We start from the raw sequence: 18607 nt of genomic DNA, 5'->3' as shown, positions 1-18607 counted from the left end.
ATTCTCACAGTAGCCTCTGACCTGAAAAGGTGTATTTGTCCTTATCTTCCCATGCTAGAGTGCACATGGCAATGATGAACAGGATATATATTTCTTTCCAACATGCTTTTCAAACTACTGTAATTACTATCCATTAAAAGGACTAAAGTAGCAATTAACTAAATAATGCATGTTGCTCATCAAAAAAATATAAGTTTTCTAAAAGAGACTCAAATTAAAGCCTTTTTCACTACTTATTTCATCATTCTACAGCTTTCCTGTTTAGAGTTAGAGGACTATCTTATACAGTGATATCTGACCACTCAACTACTGCTCAGTTTTACTCTACTAAATGGCTTATGGGGTGTCTTGATTAATTCATGCCAGGTCAATCTAGTTAATTCAGTGCTTTCAATGTCATTAAAGTTCCTGGAAGCTAAGAGTGCTCAGCACCTTGAGAACATTGCTCAGCTGGATCAAGCCTTTCTAATTTTCTACTAAAGTAACAAAGCTGGAGTCACTGAGTTTTATTAAGAACATTTGGAGGCAGCCTGATGAAAGCAAGCTCTTCTTCTCCATCTCTTGTAGGAGAGGTGTATCTGATAACACTTCTTATGTTAAAGAGCAGTGGATGTGGTCTACCTTGACTTCAGCAAAGCATTTGACACCGTCTCCCACAGCATCCTCACGGCAAAACTGAGGAAGTGTGGACTGGATGATCGGGTAGTGAGGTGGACTGTGAACTGCCTGAAGGAGAGAAGCCAGAGAGTTGTGGTCAATGGGGCAGAGTCTGGTTGGAGGCCTGTATCTAGTGGAGTGCCTCAAGGGTCAGTTCTGGGACCAATACTATTCAATATATTCATCAGTGACTTGGATGAGGGAATTGAGTGCACTATCAACAAGTTTGCTGGTGACACCAAGCTGGAAGGAGTGGCTGACATGCCAGAAGGCTGTGCTGCCATCCAGCAAGATCTGGACAGGCTGGAGAGTTGGGCAGGGAAAAATTTAATGAAATATAACAAGGGAAAATGTAGAGTCTTACATCTGGGCAGGAACAACCCCAGGTTCCAGTATAGGTTGGGGAATGACCTATTAGAGAGCAGTGTAGGGGAAAGGGACCTGGGGGTCCTGGTGGACAGCAGGATGACCATGAGCCAGCACTGTGCCCTTGTGGCCAAGAAGGCCAATGGCATCCTGGGGTGTATTAGAAGGGGGGTGGTTAGTAGGTCGAGAGAGGTTCTCCTTCCCCTCTGCTCTGCCCTGGTGAGACCTCATCTGGAATATTGTGTCCAGTTCTGGGCCCCTCAGTTCAAGAAGGACAGGGAACTGCTGGAGAGAGTCCAGCACAGAGCAACGAAGATGATGAAGGGAGTGGAGCATCTCCCTTATGAGGAAAGGCTGAGGGAGCTGGGGCTCTTTAGCTTGGAGAAGAGGAGACTGAGGGGTGACCTCATCAATGTTTATAAATATATAAAGGGTGGGTGTCACGAGGATGGAGCCAGGCTCTTCTCGGTGACAAACAACAGTAAGACAAGGGGTAATGGGTTCAAGCTGGAACACAAGAGGTTCCACTTAAATGTGAGAAGAAACTTCTTCTCAGTGAGGGTGACGGAATACTGGAACAGGCTGCCCAGGGAGGTTGTGGATTCTTCTTCTCTGGAGACATTCAAAACCCGCCTGGACGCCTTCCTGTGTAACCTCACCTAGGTGTTCCTACCCTGGCAGGGGGATTGGACTAGATGATCTTTTGAGGTCCCTTCCAATCCTTAACATTCTGTGATTCTGTGAAATATAAATTAAAGGGCTTTACGTTGCTAATTAATAGATGGGATGTTTTGAATTTATCTGGTCACTAAAGATGAAGCACAATCCTTGGTATCAAATTGCTGAGGCACTGTAGACTATTTCCAACACTTGAGGAACTGGTTCAATGCTTACAGTCATGCCAACAATTGAATACTCCTACTGCAGGAGGTGAAGTACTAGGAAACCACAAAATTCAGCCGAATTACAAGGAGAATGTTGTATGTTCTACAAAAAGATTAATCGTCAATAACACCACTAGCAGCATCAAAAAGGAAAAGATGCTTGGTGTAGAGTATCTCTTTTTAAAGCACTATGACATGATGACTCCTATGGGCAAGGGTGTGCTGCACCATGGACTGAGAGCTACAGGGAATAGAGTATTAATCCACTGGTTTGTTAATGCTGTGATTTTGCACAGATGCTAAAGGATACTGCTGAATAACAAAAGAAAGGCGAAAATGGCTCTGGTCCACATTGCCCACTCTCTCAACAGGACAACCCAAACTCAAAGGATCAACACCTGACCCTGAATGTCCATCCTGACTCTGGCAACACTCTCTGTCCTTGTTTCATGCCTGGTGAAACCTCATCCATGAACAGCAGCATGGAGAGTGAGGAATTCCCTTCATGGATAATACTATTCCATCAAGACCTATATTTAGGGATGCACTACAAGAAATGCTGATCGATTGTGGCATCAGCCTTGGTACAGCCCTTACCCTTATGTGTCACCAGAGCTGAGTGCTTTGGGTGCTGTTTAGAGACCACGGAAGGATGGACGGGCATTCAGCCTGAAAGAGTCATTTAAATTCTTGACTGTCTGAGGCTTCTCAAGGGACCCAGCTGAGGAATAAATGATTCCCTCCTTAAATCCAATTGCAAATACAGTCCAGGCAGGAGGTAAGTGCTTATCTACTCATGACAGGAACCCAGGAAGCTTTCAGGCTAGGAAAGAAGCAGCTTACTAGGTTGAGCAGTCCTGGAAAGTAAATTTGCTGAATTGCTATTTGGGTTGGTGGGTTTTTAGTCATCAAGAATTCCAGTGCACAGGATTTTACTTCGGGTCTCATCACCTGAACCCCAGCCAGTTTTAAGGTCCAGGAAATCAAATTCCCTTACAGAGGGAAGGGGTGACCTCAATCAAATGCAGATTCAGTAAACCTGAGATGAGTTTTTCCATTTAAACTTACAGTTCAGACAGTTCTATTTATGTTTATTAATTCCAATTTAATTTCTAGACCAGAAAAGGTCTAGCTCATCACAACCAGCACACAAAATAAGTATTTCTGATAGTGATATTCTCTTTCATATTCTGCAATTCTTATACAAATCCATAGTTCTATACTATAATTCTAAGGACAGAAACAGGTCTTCCAGCAAATCTTTCCAATTTCATATAGCAATCTGTTCTCCTGTTACAAAATAATTATATTTACAACTTCTCCCACTGAAAAATTTTCAGCATTATAAATACATCAAGTTCCATTGCTCAGTTAGAAAAAATAATCTCTGTGCAGGGCGTTTTACACAACTACGAGTTAAAGAACAGTAGCCTTTATATAATAAGCTTAATTCTGCTCCCTTATAAAATGTAAAAAGTACTAAAGGAACACATACCAGAAGGTAAGAAGTTTCATAACTGAAAAGAAATCAAACATCATGTGCACAACAAGGCACTGCCTCCATATGGAAAGGCATTAAGGCTCCCTGAAAGGCTGTCTTCTCCATTTAATTCTGAAAGGCCATGCACACACTAATGCAAGTAACATTCTTGTTCGAGTTCAAGACACATTAAAACATGGCATACAGACTTCCACACTTAACCAATAAAACTACGATCATGCTAGTTACAGTCCAGATGTACTATGTGTTTCCAGTAACAGAATTTGTAATGGATTAAAAAAAAAAAACACACACACAAAAAAATAAACCGGAAATTTAACAAAAATACATTTAATACAGGCTCTGTGATTACATAAATGCATACATAAAGGAATACTCAGCAAAGAAAATACCAAAGGGGAAAAAAAGTATGCCATTTATCTTTTTCAGTGTTCGGGTACTCCCGCCCTTGAGAAATGTCTCATTAGTTGCCTGGTATTTGTTTAAAGTCACTGAATTAGTAATAGGAATTGCCATACTTACTAACTAGCCCTTCGAAGAGGAAAATACATTAGAACAGAAATCTTGAGCAGATTAGTGTTGAGAACATTGACTCAATACAGCAACCAGCCCCTGTAGTCCCTGTTTTGGACACCCTGGGCGTGCTGCAGAGCTTGTGCCCACCGGGAGCGGCTGGGGGGCTCTGCTGGGCAGGGTGGGGGGCTGAGACCCACGGGTCGCCCCAGCAGCACAGGAGGCTCTGGGGGAGCGGGGGCACCGAAGGGGATCACAGCACCTGGGGTGACTGGAGGCTACGAATTCTCTTTGAGGGCAGAAGAGTTGGAGGGAGGAGTCTCCATTCTCCAAGAGACAACTAGCACCAGTGACTCAGCTGTAAGATAGAAAATGTTAAGCACAGAAAGAAACAGAAAGCCGTGATTATTATTATGATATCTCAAAAGGAAATACCAGAGAAGCTTTCCCCACCCTCTAAACAAAGCAAAAGCTCCTTCAGCCTCTGTCACGAGTATTTCCAGGATACCAGCAGTGCCTTTTGGCACCAACATAAGCATCCATCCCATTGCACATGTAGTGACAGCACGAGCGTGCAAATACTGAAGACCAAAGGCCTGATCTTGAGAAGTCTTTTCACACTGCCAGCAGAGGAACTTGAAGGCACTTGGCACTTGATAGCGTCAGGGTCACTGAGCACTGAGATTGAAGTTTTGTCTCTCAGGGTACCCCAGGTAAGATGTCCCACAGAGCCTTAACTTCAGACTGCTTTTCCTTTTTAGCACAAATGAAGGATCTTCTGTGGTGCTCTTTATAGATGCTTTTTAAAAGTAAATATAACTCAGTACCTGAGGCAGCTCCCATTTCATGCTGTGCCTTGAGGCTGCCTAAGGTGGGTTTAGTTGGGGCATCTAAGGAAAATCTTTCTCAGCCTTAAGCATTCTGACTTGTAGCGTCTGATAAAGATTCTATGAAATAGATTAGAGTTCATAAACTTCTTACAAACTAGAGGTATAAACTCCTTGCTCTCTAATTCCTGATGGTTGCAGCTAAACTAGACTGTATGGAAATTTGCAGACACAGAATATTTACCCAGCAAACTATCAGAACTTGCAGTAAATTATCTGAACCATATTTAGGTACTTTCCAAAGGGCACTTACAAACCCGTGGAAAACCAGCAGGTCCAGACTATTGTATTACTAAGTACAACGAAACTGTAGGAATTTTAGCCTTCAAGTTATTTTTTAGTTTGCACGTGCCAGTGTCCAGGCCTGGTTTTTGTCCCTTTGTTCCCCGAGTCTAGATTTTTATTAGGTAAATCAGCTATAAAGAACAGTCATTAGCTTTATGAAATATCACTAGCTCTTATTTGGGCCCAAGATTTTTTTGCTATTTTCATGGTAGTTATACAAATTTGGCCAGTTTTTTCCTTCTCTTCTTAAAAAAAACTACTGGTCTGATACTAAAGCCACAAGGTACAAAGATCGCAGAGTTGGTCCCCTAGCAATGTTTTCTGTAAGTACATTGTTATAATCATGCATAAAAACCAAGCAAGGATCTGGACACTCTTACATTTAAAAAGACATTAATAAAGAAGGCTTTACATAAACAGTCAACAGTTATTAATAGTCTGTACTCAAAACTCCCTTTGTCAAGTACAAGAGTCCTACTACCCACTCTCTACAGACATGCAATTTAATAAATTCAAGTAAACAAGCCACGGAAACCCTATTTAACTGCACGGCCTGCTGAGATCTCGCAGGCATCTTACTTTTCACCAGGCAATCAAAGCAGCATCTACAGGTCTCTGACTGCACACATCTAAAGTCACCACCACCTCAGCAGAATTAGCCAGTGCCTGTGCTGGCAATAATTCAGACTCATACGCTTACGTCCCTATAGGGGTGTAATTTGTTCGCTTACTCTAAGGTTACCTGCTATGCCCCAAAGGTACCATGTTCAGTCCAGTTGAAAAGACAGAGCCACTTTCTTACCAAGAAAGAAAAGACTCGGCTACTACCCATCTTTAATATATAGGCAGACATTAAATATTTAACATAAAGTAATGTTTAAGGCATTCAACCAGAAACTGGAAGAGTTGGGTCTAACAGAACACTTTGAGAACATTAGGCTGACATCCTCCCGCCCCCATCCAGCTGAAGCTCTTTAGGCTTCTTTTTGGCCCTATGCACCCCATGATTATTCTCAAAACATAAAGACTCATGACTGTAAACTGCATACCGAATCCCTAGTGAAAACTGACAACTCCCTTCTCCCTCCCAGGGCAGCACAGGTGTTCATTTATTCTCCCCAGCCACATGGCCCATGCACAACTCCAACAGGAGGGGTGCGTGTTTTGCTCAGCACTCAAAAGCACGAGCGAGGCCGTGCTCTGTGTGATCTTTCCTAAGTCACTTTGCCTTACGAAATCTGCCACAGAAAAGGTAATGAAACCTACTATCTACCTACTTCTTTACAATTCCTGTGACTCTTACTAAACCTGAATTATTAAAGCGTCCAGTAAAACACCAGGGGTGAACTGCCTGGACCTGCACTGCGCTGGTAGGTCAAGGTCCCCAAGGACCTTGAGGTGCAGGTTACAATTGCCCACTTGTGTCTACATTACTGACCTTGTGTTCTGCATCTCAGTACGCCATCAGAGATGGGAGACTTTCAGGATCCCCAGATACTCCACAACTCAACGTGCTCCACCCAGCTCTCTGAAACATCAACTGTTTTCCTGGGTAATCAGATTATCCACCAAGAAGGGCTCGGTTTTTTGGTGCTCTCCTGCCTTCACACGATCTTGCTGCATTACCATGCTAAGACAGATTAATACTTGCAAGGTTCAGTAAAAGCAGGAGGGAGATAAAGGCTCCAAGGAGGGCCAAACAAATGGAAAAAAAACAATCATCAGCATTGCAGTGACAGGCCCTGGGTTTATTTTAAGGGCTTCTAGACTCTTCCATTGTCAGCAGATCTGTCAGGCTTGCAAGGCCATTGCTGTACTGATTGCCATTCCCTGCTGAAGATGTGCAAAGCCAAGAGATGTAGTAATGATGAAGGGTCCAAACGTGATATATTTTCTCCTTCAAGGCTGCTGGAGGAAATACATGATTATTACAATGATAAGGGATATAATCGCACCACAGAGTCAGGCTTCAGCAATCTCCATGGTGCTGTAAGAGCTTCACAGTCAAAACCATGTATTCCTCACACGTGTTCAGAGCTCACTTGCTTCCCGGGACACACTGGTACCTTGTTCCTCTAACAGAACAGGAACTCCCACTATGTGAGAGCTGAAGTACTTGTCTTCATCACTGGCAAAGTTATCTGTTCTCTGATGCCACAAGCAGCATGTATGATCCTCTCCAGTTACCACAGTGCCCAGGAGTTTCAAACAATCCTCAGCTTATGCTGAATGACAGTGCCTACGAGATGGGCTTGATGTAAATATCTGCAAAGACAATGGGGAGCCCTTAAAAATCATGTTGGGGCTGTCTGAGGATGAGGTTCTCCAGTCCTGGCCCAGCAGCAACCCTGGAAACAGCCCTAGTTAAGACAACACCTGCAGACAACTGTGATCTGCAAAGCCTCTTGTCCACCACCAAGATCCCCCTACGCCAGCATGGTGCATCAGCTTTATTTTGGAACTTCAGGATCATCTCTTTTTCCAGTCCTTTCAAACTGTATTGGTCTTTTAAACAGTTCTTCCCCTGTTTTTTTTATTTTTCACATTTGGCTTTCTGATACAGCCAGATACAGACTATCATTGCCTGGAGAAGACTTGGAGACAATAGACTGTTCTTCCTTTAAGGGCCATGAAAATAGCAGCTTTGTTAAGAGTTAACCAATGTCAAAGTTCCCTATGTCTGCTCATCCAAAGCATTTTTTTAAATGTAGGAAAATAACTTATTCTTGTTTAAATGCTGTAGCTACAACTTAGGGAAGCTTGGTCCATCCCAAGGGTTGTGGGGAACGACAAAATTGCTCAGCACTCAACATAAGGAGCGGCAGCAAATGTCCCAGATGCCTGCCAAGTCCACGGGTTTGCCCAGAAAATACCAGTCACGCATTTGCCAACATTTGCCTCTCTCCTCAGTGCAGCAGCTTTGCTGCAGAGTCAGGTCCTCCACGTCCATAACAAATTCCCCATTTGTCTTTTTAAGAAGCTAACAGTCCATCCCCAAACTGTCCCCCAACCCTGTGACACATGGCATTTAAGCTCCATAGGATAGCCGAGGCAGTCATAAAGCTAAGAATCTTCCCAAAGAACACTGAGCACAGAGAACAGTCACATACTGTAAAGTGCAAAAAAACTTTATTTGTTATCACACTTGTTTTCCGGTATGACAAGTGCAGGGCAACTGTATTAACCTTACACAGAAAAGTGCTGGCAAGGAGTAGACCTGAAAGCCAACCAATACTTAACTCCATGGATTACCTACCACAACGGGACAGTGATAAGCAAAAAGAGAGGTCATTTCAAAATGGGGCAGCTGTTCTTGTTGCAGCCAGCACATTCAGAGTCCACAAGTAGAATTGCTCCCCACACAAATTTTCATACAGGCTGCCCTTGTTCACTAGGACCAGATGAGATCAGGCACAGTCCTGTCACACAAGACTGGGAAACTGGCCATCCTTAGTGAGCAAGGCCTTGAGTTCACACAAATTACAGGCACCGAGGGGCTCTCTTTGGGCTTTACCCTCTGGCTGATGACAGAGAGAAAGAGAACAAAAATATCCCATGTTCTTATGGGTAACCTGATAAAAAAAAAAAGTATAATTATAGCACCCTCATGTCTGTTGAAATGTGCTCAATGAAGTATGAAGCTTTCTAGTCTTCTGTGTCCTACAATAATGGTCCATGGGTCTGTCCACTTCCTCGTTACATTAGAACACGTCTAGACTTAATTAGAATTACCAGTCTGTGACAAGGAATCTCTTCCAATTGCCAAAGGCAACAACAACAACAAACACTAAAAAAGAGAGAATACCGTGACCTTCAGTCACACCAAAGGCTATGAACATCCCACTGCTGGTATCGAGTTCGTAGGTGTCCCTGCCAAAGCTGCATTACACGTCGCTGCAGACATCTGAGTGGACTTCCTGGGCTTGAGAATACAAAAGCTCACAAAGTCAGCCGCAGACCAGGCACCATAAACACTTTTTCTGCTTGGAATGGTGTGGGATGCCTGGCTGTCTCCACATGACAGGTGGTTATGGAGCTCCCCAGGAAACTGGCAGTTGAGTTCTCATGTCTGGAGTGACAAGTGCCAGGAACTCCTCAGCCTCACCAGCTTGTTCTACCTCAGGGACTCCCAGCTGCACCAAACCTCTGCTCTGCACGGTCCTGCTGCACCTGTGCTTCTTGCTTATCCTTCCTCTTGGTGAGCTTTGCTATAGCCCCATGGCAATCACACAGGCCTACTGGAGCCTGGATCTCTGCAATGTTCCATGGTTCGTGAGCCCTTTGCAACCTGGACTTCTGCTGGAGAGGTAGTGGGACACAGAAAAACACATAGCACCAAGCCACTTTGACTGATGACTCTGTGAAGAAAGCAAGGGACAAGGCTGTCACTTAACTGACTGTTCTGACCAGACGTGGATCAGACTCTCACACAGGCAGTAGTTGAGCGGATACTTTTTATTTTTTCAGTCTGAACAACCTGCTCTTCCTCTGAGGAAAGAAACTCATAAGGTGCAAGGTTCAGATCACACACAAGACTCAGTTCTCAGAGCTCGGCTTGTCCCTATCACCGACTTGCTTTACTACACATACTAAAGCCTTAGAGCTGATCCCTTTCAAATTAGCTAGAGGTACCTCAACTTATCTTCTCTCATACACAAGATCCCAAAACAGACTCACCAATGTCTGAATCCTGCTTGCTGCCCAGTGGGAGGAAGGAAGAACTTTCCTGTAGGATGTGGGCCGAGTGCTTGGAACAAGCCCTCTTCCACATCAGCTGTCAGATGTGTATGATTCAGTCAGAGGGCTCACAGCCAGCTGTCAAGTGTTGATGGCCTGAAGATGAATAGTTGAGTCTTGTCTGTGAGGTGGGGCCTGCTGGCAGCCCGCTTGGCTTTCCCAAGGCAAAGACTACAGCCTGGAGCATTTAAGGCATAAGCGGGGCCTGTTTCAGGATGAGGATCATGCCAAGAAAGATCTGGCAATGTTTCTGGTTAGAGGCTGGTCCCTCACCCTGGTGACATGATCTTGACTCGTGCGTGCCTCAGTGCACTGCAAGCTTACCAGAGGTGAGAGGAGGCCTGAACCTATGTGGACATATCAGACATTTCACTTCTGTCCTCTCCAGAGAGCTGAGGGTTGTTCTTCATGCCACAGACAGCTTGACATAAAAGCATGAACTGAATGGCAAAACCAGTGAGCTCTATAAAACCTTATACTCAATGTAGAAGCCCATGAGCAAGGGCAGGTGTACTTGACCATGTTGTAATCTCCTCCAGCTTTCCTGCCTTAATGTAGCACTGGTGACCAATCTATTGGAATGTTCCCAGGCAATGAGTTCATTACACAAGTGAGGCTTTGGAGAAGTTGTGGTACCAGGTGTACTCTTCCCATGTGAAGAAGAGACACAGGTGTCCTTTGGGATCTGTTGACACTGAGTTGCCTGTGCCAAGCGAGGGCTTGAAGAAGACCAGCACAAGATGCAAGGACAGAAAGGGAGAGTGATGGCACCCGTCTTCCAGACTCATAGAAATCAAGCTCTTCCAGGCAATTCTGGTCATTGAAACTGCCTATTTGGTCCTCAGAGATCACTCGTGGCACTCCAGCTGGGACTTCCAATGGCTCAGAGAGTTTGGATCATCAGTATTTTTGAGTTGCAGAGGCAAATCTGCAGCTTTCTTGCAGAACAGGGTAGAGAGAGCCAATGCTCTATGCTCTGTAGAAACCGACACCAGAAGCATGTCCCATCCCTGCAGTGCTTGTACCTTTCGAATTCATGTATAAAGGTGCCAGAATCTGAGACTGTTTTTGTGAATTTCTGCTTCTGTTTCTAAATTATTTAAATGGCTAATCGCAGCTGTCTTTGTTGCTGAATTAACATTTACTGTCTTGCCGTAGCCTTTAGAAATAGATTTATCATGCAAACGCTGGTAGAATGTTGAGTATAGCTGAGATAATGGGTAGTACTGTAACAGCCTTCCTTAATGGGTATTGTATGATAGCTGGTCACAACAGTCCAAAAATAGAATGATTGTTCTCAAAATAAGTAGCACACCCAATACGCATTGCTCATCTGTCATCACAAGGGACACTTCTGTTTCGTACAGCTGGACTCTTTCTTGCCTAGATTTGACTGGTCACATGCTATGTTTAGTTAGTTATTTATTAGGAATTTTGTTTGTTTCTTCATATCATTCAATTCCTCATATTTTAGCACTATTTGTATTTACCTAAGAGTAAAACACCTATCACACCAATTTATATCAATTGCCTGTACCACCTGGAATCTTGGTTTCGCTAGTGACCAAAGGGGATTTTTAAAGGAAAGCCATTAAAAAATATGTGTCTAGGTACTACCGCAATGCAGGTGCAGACAGAGCAGTGGGAATTCTGTCCAGACACCATCCACATAGTCGGCTTACACAGCAACTAATTGGCTGCTCTTTCATTACCCTGAATTGCTCAATATTTTCTTCATACTTTAAGAATACAAAACCCTGCCTCTTGAAGCACAAACACAATGCCTCTTTGGATGATTTCATACTGCAATGAGTTTCACTATATGAGGCTGAAAGCCGCCAAACCTTATACAGCTCTGAGAAATGGAGAATTCTCAGGACCTTCAGGGATGTGAATCTTAGAGAGGGAAAGGTGGGCATATTTGTTCACACACTGGCTTGCTTTCCTTTTAATGAGTGTGAAGTTGTTCTCATTTCACAAGAAGAAAAAAGAAGAAACAGAAAACTTCAGTTTATACCAGAAGACTTCACAGTTTTTGTTTCCATGCTAAATGTATGTGTATATATATATATAAAAAAAAAATCAGACTTGAGGAAGAATCTGTGTGCCCAAAGTATGACCAACACTTTTTTTTTAAATAGGTATAATAATTGTCTGACAATCTCCCCTAAAAATCTCGCCTCTTGTATAACTTCGGATAATCACAAACAACAATTCCTCTGTTACAAAAGGCTTTTTTTTTTTCCTTTCACAGAAAAAGTGTATGCCAATTCTTTCACCATCAGAGCCTCTTTCCCCTCAGAGGCACCAGTACAATGGCACAGATGCTGCCCATTAATTTCTTGGTAATTTGAACTCTTTCTTGACGTATCAAATTTAGCCGTTAGGTCTGACAGTGTATTTTAACTTTTTAACCTGGCAGATGGAAATACCTAACTAATTCTCAGAAGAATTTAAAAAAGTGGGGTTTTTTTTGTGATTACTATTTCCAAAGTTTGTTTGCTTGTCTCAAAAAAAAAAAAAAAGAGGAAAACAAAACACAAACAAACAAACAAAAAACCATGAGGAGCTAAAAGTTAGGAACAGCCAAACACACTCTGCCTGAAGTTAAGTGAGTGACACCACTTTGATGGAAACAGAAAAGGTCCCTAGAGATAAGAGAAGTGAGAACGAGGTTCTAACTCTACCAAATTTCCCATGTGTGGCCCCAAAACTAGACACCACTTACCAGAGGTGAGATACCTGCTGTAGAGCAGAACATTAATAGAACTTTTTACTCTCTAAAGGTGCTGAACTATGCAGCTGTGATTGCTGAAACGCAGATTACACCATGTAAGACTTATCGATTGAAAGAGAAGCCACAGAGGGTGACTAAGTAGAAATAAATTAATTTAATCTGCCTCATTATTTTTATATCTAAAACAACATCAACAGATTTAAAAGAAACTACGCAGTTCTTATTTTTAAATTATTTTCAATCTCTTAGAGTACAATAAAGATTGTGTACAAATAAATTGCCATGTGTTAAAAACAAAACATCAGCTAACTTTCACAGAAATGCAGTATATCCAAGAGAAAAACTTTGGATATAAAACCTCTAATTAAGGACCAGTTCGCAAATACTATATGTACCCTTAGCTCCCATGACTTCCCTAAAATGCTGGGTTTTCAGATTAGGAGTATATTCTTTTGATTCACTGACATACCAAATTTAAATTTGATAGGCATATTTGGCTGGAAACAGCTTTCAAGAGCAGATTTATTTTTTCTTTCAAAAAGAATGCCTTGAAGTGGTGCTAATAAATTAGGTATTTAGAAAACTGCCTTTTAGAAATAGCGTAGATAATTAGCCATCCCTTTTAGCATCCTACCACTGTAACTTCTGATATATAGTCAAGAATAAACTACTGCACTACAAACTGTAATTAAAGGGATATATTAACTTTCCAAAATGAATACATGTTACGAAAAGTAGATTCAGTCACAGGAAAAAATGCCTAAATCAACCAGGGCTAAACCAACCAGGTGCCTTCCAGCTGAAAATAAAATAAATGGGCACACTCCACACCCACACAGGGCAGCTTCTGAGCTCATTTTTAAACACTTCACACTTCTACATATAGAAGACTTTCCAGCAAAAAGTATTTTATGGTGTCATGGAAGGAAGGAGTTTTACTAAGTAGTCCTGCTACCAAGACATCATTACAGACTGTACCATAGCGCTTGCACAAAACCCCCTGAGATCAAGGCCCCATAATAGTAGCTGGTGTGTGAAGAAAAAGCCAGTATCTTAACGAGCTTATTGTCTAAGCGTACAGACTATGGTGTGAACTCAGTCTGCACAGCATTTAAGCTATTTATTTTTTTTTATATATATATATATATATATTTTTTTTTTTTAAAGCTAAGCTACCCACAAAAAAGACTCAGAAATGAAACTGGACCTGAATCTCAGCGTCTGGTCAATTATTCACGTGCTGTCTTTCAGTTCACAGTGTGCAGTATAAAACATTAACCTGTAAGCCTCGGTTTTCCTGAAATTCTAAGTTCCTTCTGTACTGCTTATTTCCCACAGCGAAAGACACTATATTGCAAAATCTGACCTAATATAAGCCTGTGCACTAAGCAGTACAGGGCAGACTTACAAAAGAACTCACAGTTGCTGAAAACGAAGAAAATTCAGAACTACTCATATCCATAATTCTTTGTGCCACAGGGGAGTAATTCGGTGCTTAAACAGTAATTACAATTTTGGAGTAAGAACTTAATTACTTGCTATAACCTTATTTACATAAGTATGGCATGCGTGGTAAACTGTGTAACTGTGTGTTGCAAGATGGCCAGCTGCTCCAGGGAGGGGATTGTCCCGCTCTGCTCTGCACCGGTGCGGCCTCAGCTGGAGCACTGAGTGCAGCCCTGGGCGCCACAGGATAAAAAGATATTAAACTACTGGAGAGTGTCCAGAAGAGGCTACAAAGTTGGTGAAAGGTTGAGAGGAAGCTGTATGAGGAGTGGCTAAAGTCACTTGGTTTGTTCAGCCTGGAGAAGAGGAGACTGAGGGGAGAGCTCATGGCGGTTACAGTTTCCTCACAAGGGGAGGACGAGGGGCAGGTGCTGAACTCTTCTCTTTGGTGACCAATGACAGAACCCGAGGGAACGGCAGGAAGATGTGCTGGGGAGGTTCAGGTTGGACATTAGGAAAAGGTTCTTCCCCCAGAGGGTGCTGGACACTGGAACAGGCTCCCCAGGGAGGTGTCCCGGCCCCAGGCCTGACAGTGTTCAATAAGAGACTGGACAAGGCCCTCAGACACACGGTGTGAACCCTTCCAACTCAGGACATTCTATGTTTCTACGATTTCTCCACCCAAAAAGCTCACCTAGCAGCCAGGCCAGTGGTTTTTGTGCCATTTCTAGAGCTTTGTTTACATAAAAACCCAACTATGGCAAATGTACAGCATGCTCAACGTGCTTACTGTAAACCTTAATCCAGGTATGGAATGCTAATCAAAGTCATCTGCTGGCCCCAGGCTGATTATTTACCATATTCCAGAGATATCAGTCATAGACCAAGACTAATCCACCACTCTGGCCAGATCCCCAGCATTCTTCTTTTGAGGCCCCTTCCAATCCCTAACACTCTGTGATTCTGTGATTCTTACCAGACCACATTAAATGTCAACAGATTATGGTTCATCATAGCTTCATTCAGTAATGACCCTCCATGTAAAACCAGAAGAATGTGAAATATTACTAATACATCTGGCTGCCAATGGCCACGGTTCTGCGCAACTCTTCATCTGACCTTAAATTCAGAGAGCAAGTCACCATAGTGAATGGTGGCGTGACCTCAGTTCACATGGAAATCATAGAACGAAAGGAACAGAGCCAACTGCAATTTCGACATTTCTCAAAGGAAAAAGGGTTGTTGAATGTTTTAACTTCAATTGCCTAAGGCACAATAAATTCACTAATCAGAATTAAATTTTGCACTCCTGGCTAAAACTAGAAGCAGCTTCACATTAAACATATTACAGCAAGATGCTTCATTGGTGATATGCTGAAAAAAATAATAATATATTAAAAAAAAACCCCACACGCACACAAAAAAGAAGACAAGAACCCCAGGTCTAGGTTTCCCAGAGATATTGTGTTAATTCTGTCTGCATAATCCATGACAAATTCGGTTCAGCAAATTCAGACCTATTCCCAAATCTCAAAAGAGCAACCACCTACCATGCACGATTTAGTAAAACACTCTTCCTATGTTGATTTATACATAGAACAGTGGGTTGGATGGTCTTAAACATTTAATTTTAGGCTTTTGATAAGTACATATATTGAACGAATTATTTAACTGCCTGAAAAAAATTATTCAGAACTAAAAGGTCTCAACTGGGATGACACCCCCACTGTATGTGATAAGCAGCTGCAGAAGACAATTTAAACTGCAAAGACTTCACTCTTTAAAGGCAAAACTGAAGAAAAGCACACAATGTGAAAGCAGACCAGCCTGTATGCAGTTCTTGCCACTCTTATAATTGCAAAATAATATAGAGTGTTTTCTCACTGTATAAGTGAGCCTGGCATCTTGGCAGAGGGCATCTACCTAGAAGGGAGAGAGAGGAGAGGAGAGGGGAGGAGAGGAGAGGAGAGGAGAGGAGAGGAGAGGAGAGGAGAGGAGAGGAGAGAGGATTTGCAACTTGGGGCTTTCACTTCCTGGGCAAGGCATGTAGTTACTAGGCTATGACAGAGGCTAGTGTGTATATATGTTTCTACATGCACACAAACACATACACATATATGTAAATGCCACCTTTCTTTAGGTACCTTTTAAAGGACAGAGCATCCCACCTGTATCCCAAGCAGCTCTGCACAGAGGTGTCCCCTGCCTCCAGTCTGTCTGTTGGCACCAAACAGGTTTCAGCAGCAGTACAACCTGAGAATAGCAGAGCCATCTCCCACCCTGCACCACACAGGCTGCCCTGAGTTCTACTGGAGCTTCCTAACTCTCTACCTTCACAATGTACATGGTAAATTTAGGGCTGTAAACTTCACTCTCAAGGACCCGTAGACCCAAGACAATAAAACAGAGTACTGCCAAACTCTTTTCAAAAGAAGAAAGCAGGGAAATAAGAACAATCAACCACTTTCCAGCTGGGCTCTGCTGAGGCAATTTTGCATCTTATCTGAAAAGTCAGGGAAAAAAACACATATCATCTGGAGCTCTAGTTATTTATAGTTTGTTTACTCTTTGCTCAGTAGAATAAATGTGCAGAGTAGTACTGTGATAAGACAGAAAAATGTTACTTGTTACACTGACATATATGCTAGTAAAAACTTTACAAATGGAAATAATGTGGCTAAACTTCCCTTATTTATGTTTCTAGGCCACTGTATTCCTATTTACCACATCATTCTTCATGCCATAAGCACCTTCTTGATAGTCTGCTTCTTAAATTGCTTTTTATAGATTAAATAACTTTTCCCAGCAAATCACATTTGTTCGTTGTGTAAGCCACACAAATGAAGCCAAATGGCAGCGGTGGGCAAATCAGATGAAGGAGCAGATTAGAGAGCTTTGCAACACCAAGGTTCATGCTCCCATCTCCTGGCACTACCCTGTGTCTGACCAACCCCTTCCCACCTCTCCTCCTGGCATATCTTTTTGTCCACACATCCTCTTTGCCCTCTGCAAATCCTCACTATTCTTCGCATCTCTCTCCCCACTACCACCTGTCTCCCCGGTATATTCTTACCGCTAATAGTATCATCGGAGCCCATTTTCTCTTCTCCAGCCCTACCTTATTGTCTCCACTTGCCCATTCTTACTGCCCATGAGTGACAGACCCACCCACTTGTTCCCTGAACCACTACCCTCCCTCATGTCCCCTTCTGCATTATCTGACTGAGATGTGCTTGCCATGGGGAGATGATCTGGACTTGCTCTCTGCGTGGTTGACCATCCAGCTGGCCGGCCAGAAGGTGCACCTGTACCAGCTAGCAGATCAGATCACGCATTGTCTCCCAGGCGCTCATGGCTAAAAGCCTGTCATATGCTTTTATGTTGTACAAAGCTGCCCTAGATGATCGGATGTGAGCTATTGTCTTACCCTAGGCAAAAAGGCAGCTCAAAGCATCCTGCATTATCCAGCTAAGACCAAGCTTGACCTGCTGAGGCTGAAGTCTCAGACACCACCTGCACAATGCAAGAGCTGCCGTGTGGATTTCCCAAGTGGTCTGGCAGCTCTCTTCCGTTCACCTGGACAAGTGGTTATGGCCAGACCAAAACTGTCCTTTTGGGAAGAAGATGTACCTTGTCTTTTTTTTTTTTTTTTTTTTTTTTTCCCCCCTCTAACAGCTGTGGTATTTGAGTGGAATATGGCAAACTGAAAGCTTTACTACCCTCTCAAAATTGTGACAGGGAAACTCTGATTAGGAGCCCTACCTAAGCTTGTTGACCCATTAATTATTTAATCTCTTAATATCATTTTGTCTTACTTTCCTACCACACCTCACAAAATTGCCTTTGCCTAAGAGTGGCATAAATCACCAGTAATGGCTGGGTTACTAATAAAGGGCACCACTTCGTAATGATATAATTCTGTTTTCTAAGTTTCTGGATGAGGATAGAGTACTACAACTATGGAATTATTTTTTTTCGCTGCAAAGAAATGTTAGATATTTGACTTCTGCCTTTTTTCCCACTGCAATTGTCAGAATGGTGACTTTTACACAAAATACTTATGACTTTAAAGTAACGCTGTATGATACACACACATTCTGGAGCATGTAAGTAAGGAGACAAGGTCCAGTTTCACAATTCACAGCTCTGCTCACGCAGAATGTATTGCCTAATTAGGCATAAATCCTATCGTTCCCCGTGTCTTAGAAAAAGAAGCTATATAGTTACACTAAGCGGTGGATAACGCATGGCGATCCAGTGCATCATCACTGCATGGATAACAAGGTGAATATTCAAACAGTGCTCAGATTTGTTATTAGCATTCTGGCTTTCTAAGATCATTAATGGAATACTGGGCTCGACTTTGGTGTCTGTATTTTAAACAGATGTTGATAAATTAGAAAGAGTTCAAAAGGATCTACAGAAACAAGTGGAATCTCATCTAGATGTTCCTGCTCCAGCGGGGGGATTGGACTAGATGATCTTTTGAGGTCCCTTCCAATCCCTAACACTCTGTGATTCTGTGATCTGGAAAATTGATATTACTGAACAAAGTTCAGGTGTGGAGTTTGTACATAGAAGGTTAAGAAGTATT

The 18607-nt window shown here is 42.6% G+C and overlaps 1 protein-coding gene across 5 annotated transcripts in view; it reads right to left on the bottom strand.

The window, feature by feature from the left end:
* Window positions 1-18607, bottom strand: part of MAGI2 (membrane associated guanylate kinase, WW and PDZ domain containing 2) — a 758699-nt gene that overhangs the window by 715060 nt on the left and 25032 nt on the right. The window lies entirely within an intron of this gene.

This window comes from Caloenas nicobarica, chromosome 1 (assembly GCF_036013445.1).
Source record: "Caloenas nicobarica isolate bCalNic1 chromosome 1, bCalNic1.hap1, whole genome shotgun sequence".
Classification (NCBI taxonomy): Eukaryota; Metazoa; Chordata; class Aves; order Columbiformes; family Columbidae; genus Caloenas; species Caloenas nicobarica.
This window is presented reverse-complemented; position numbering and strand designations above follow the sequence as displayed.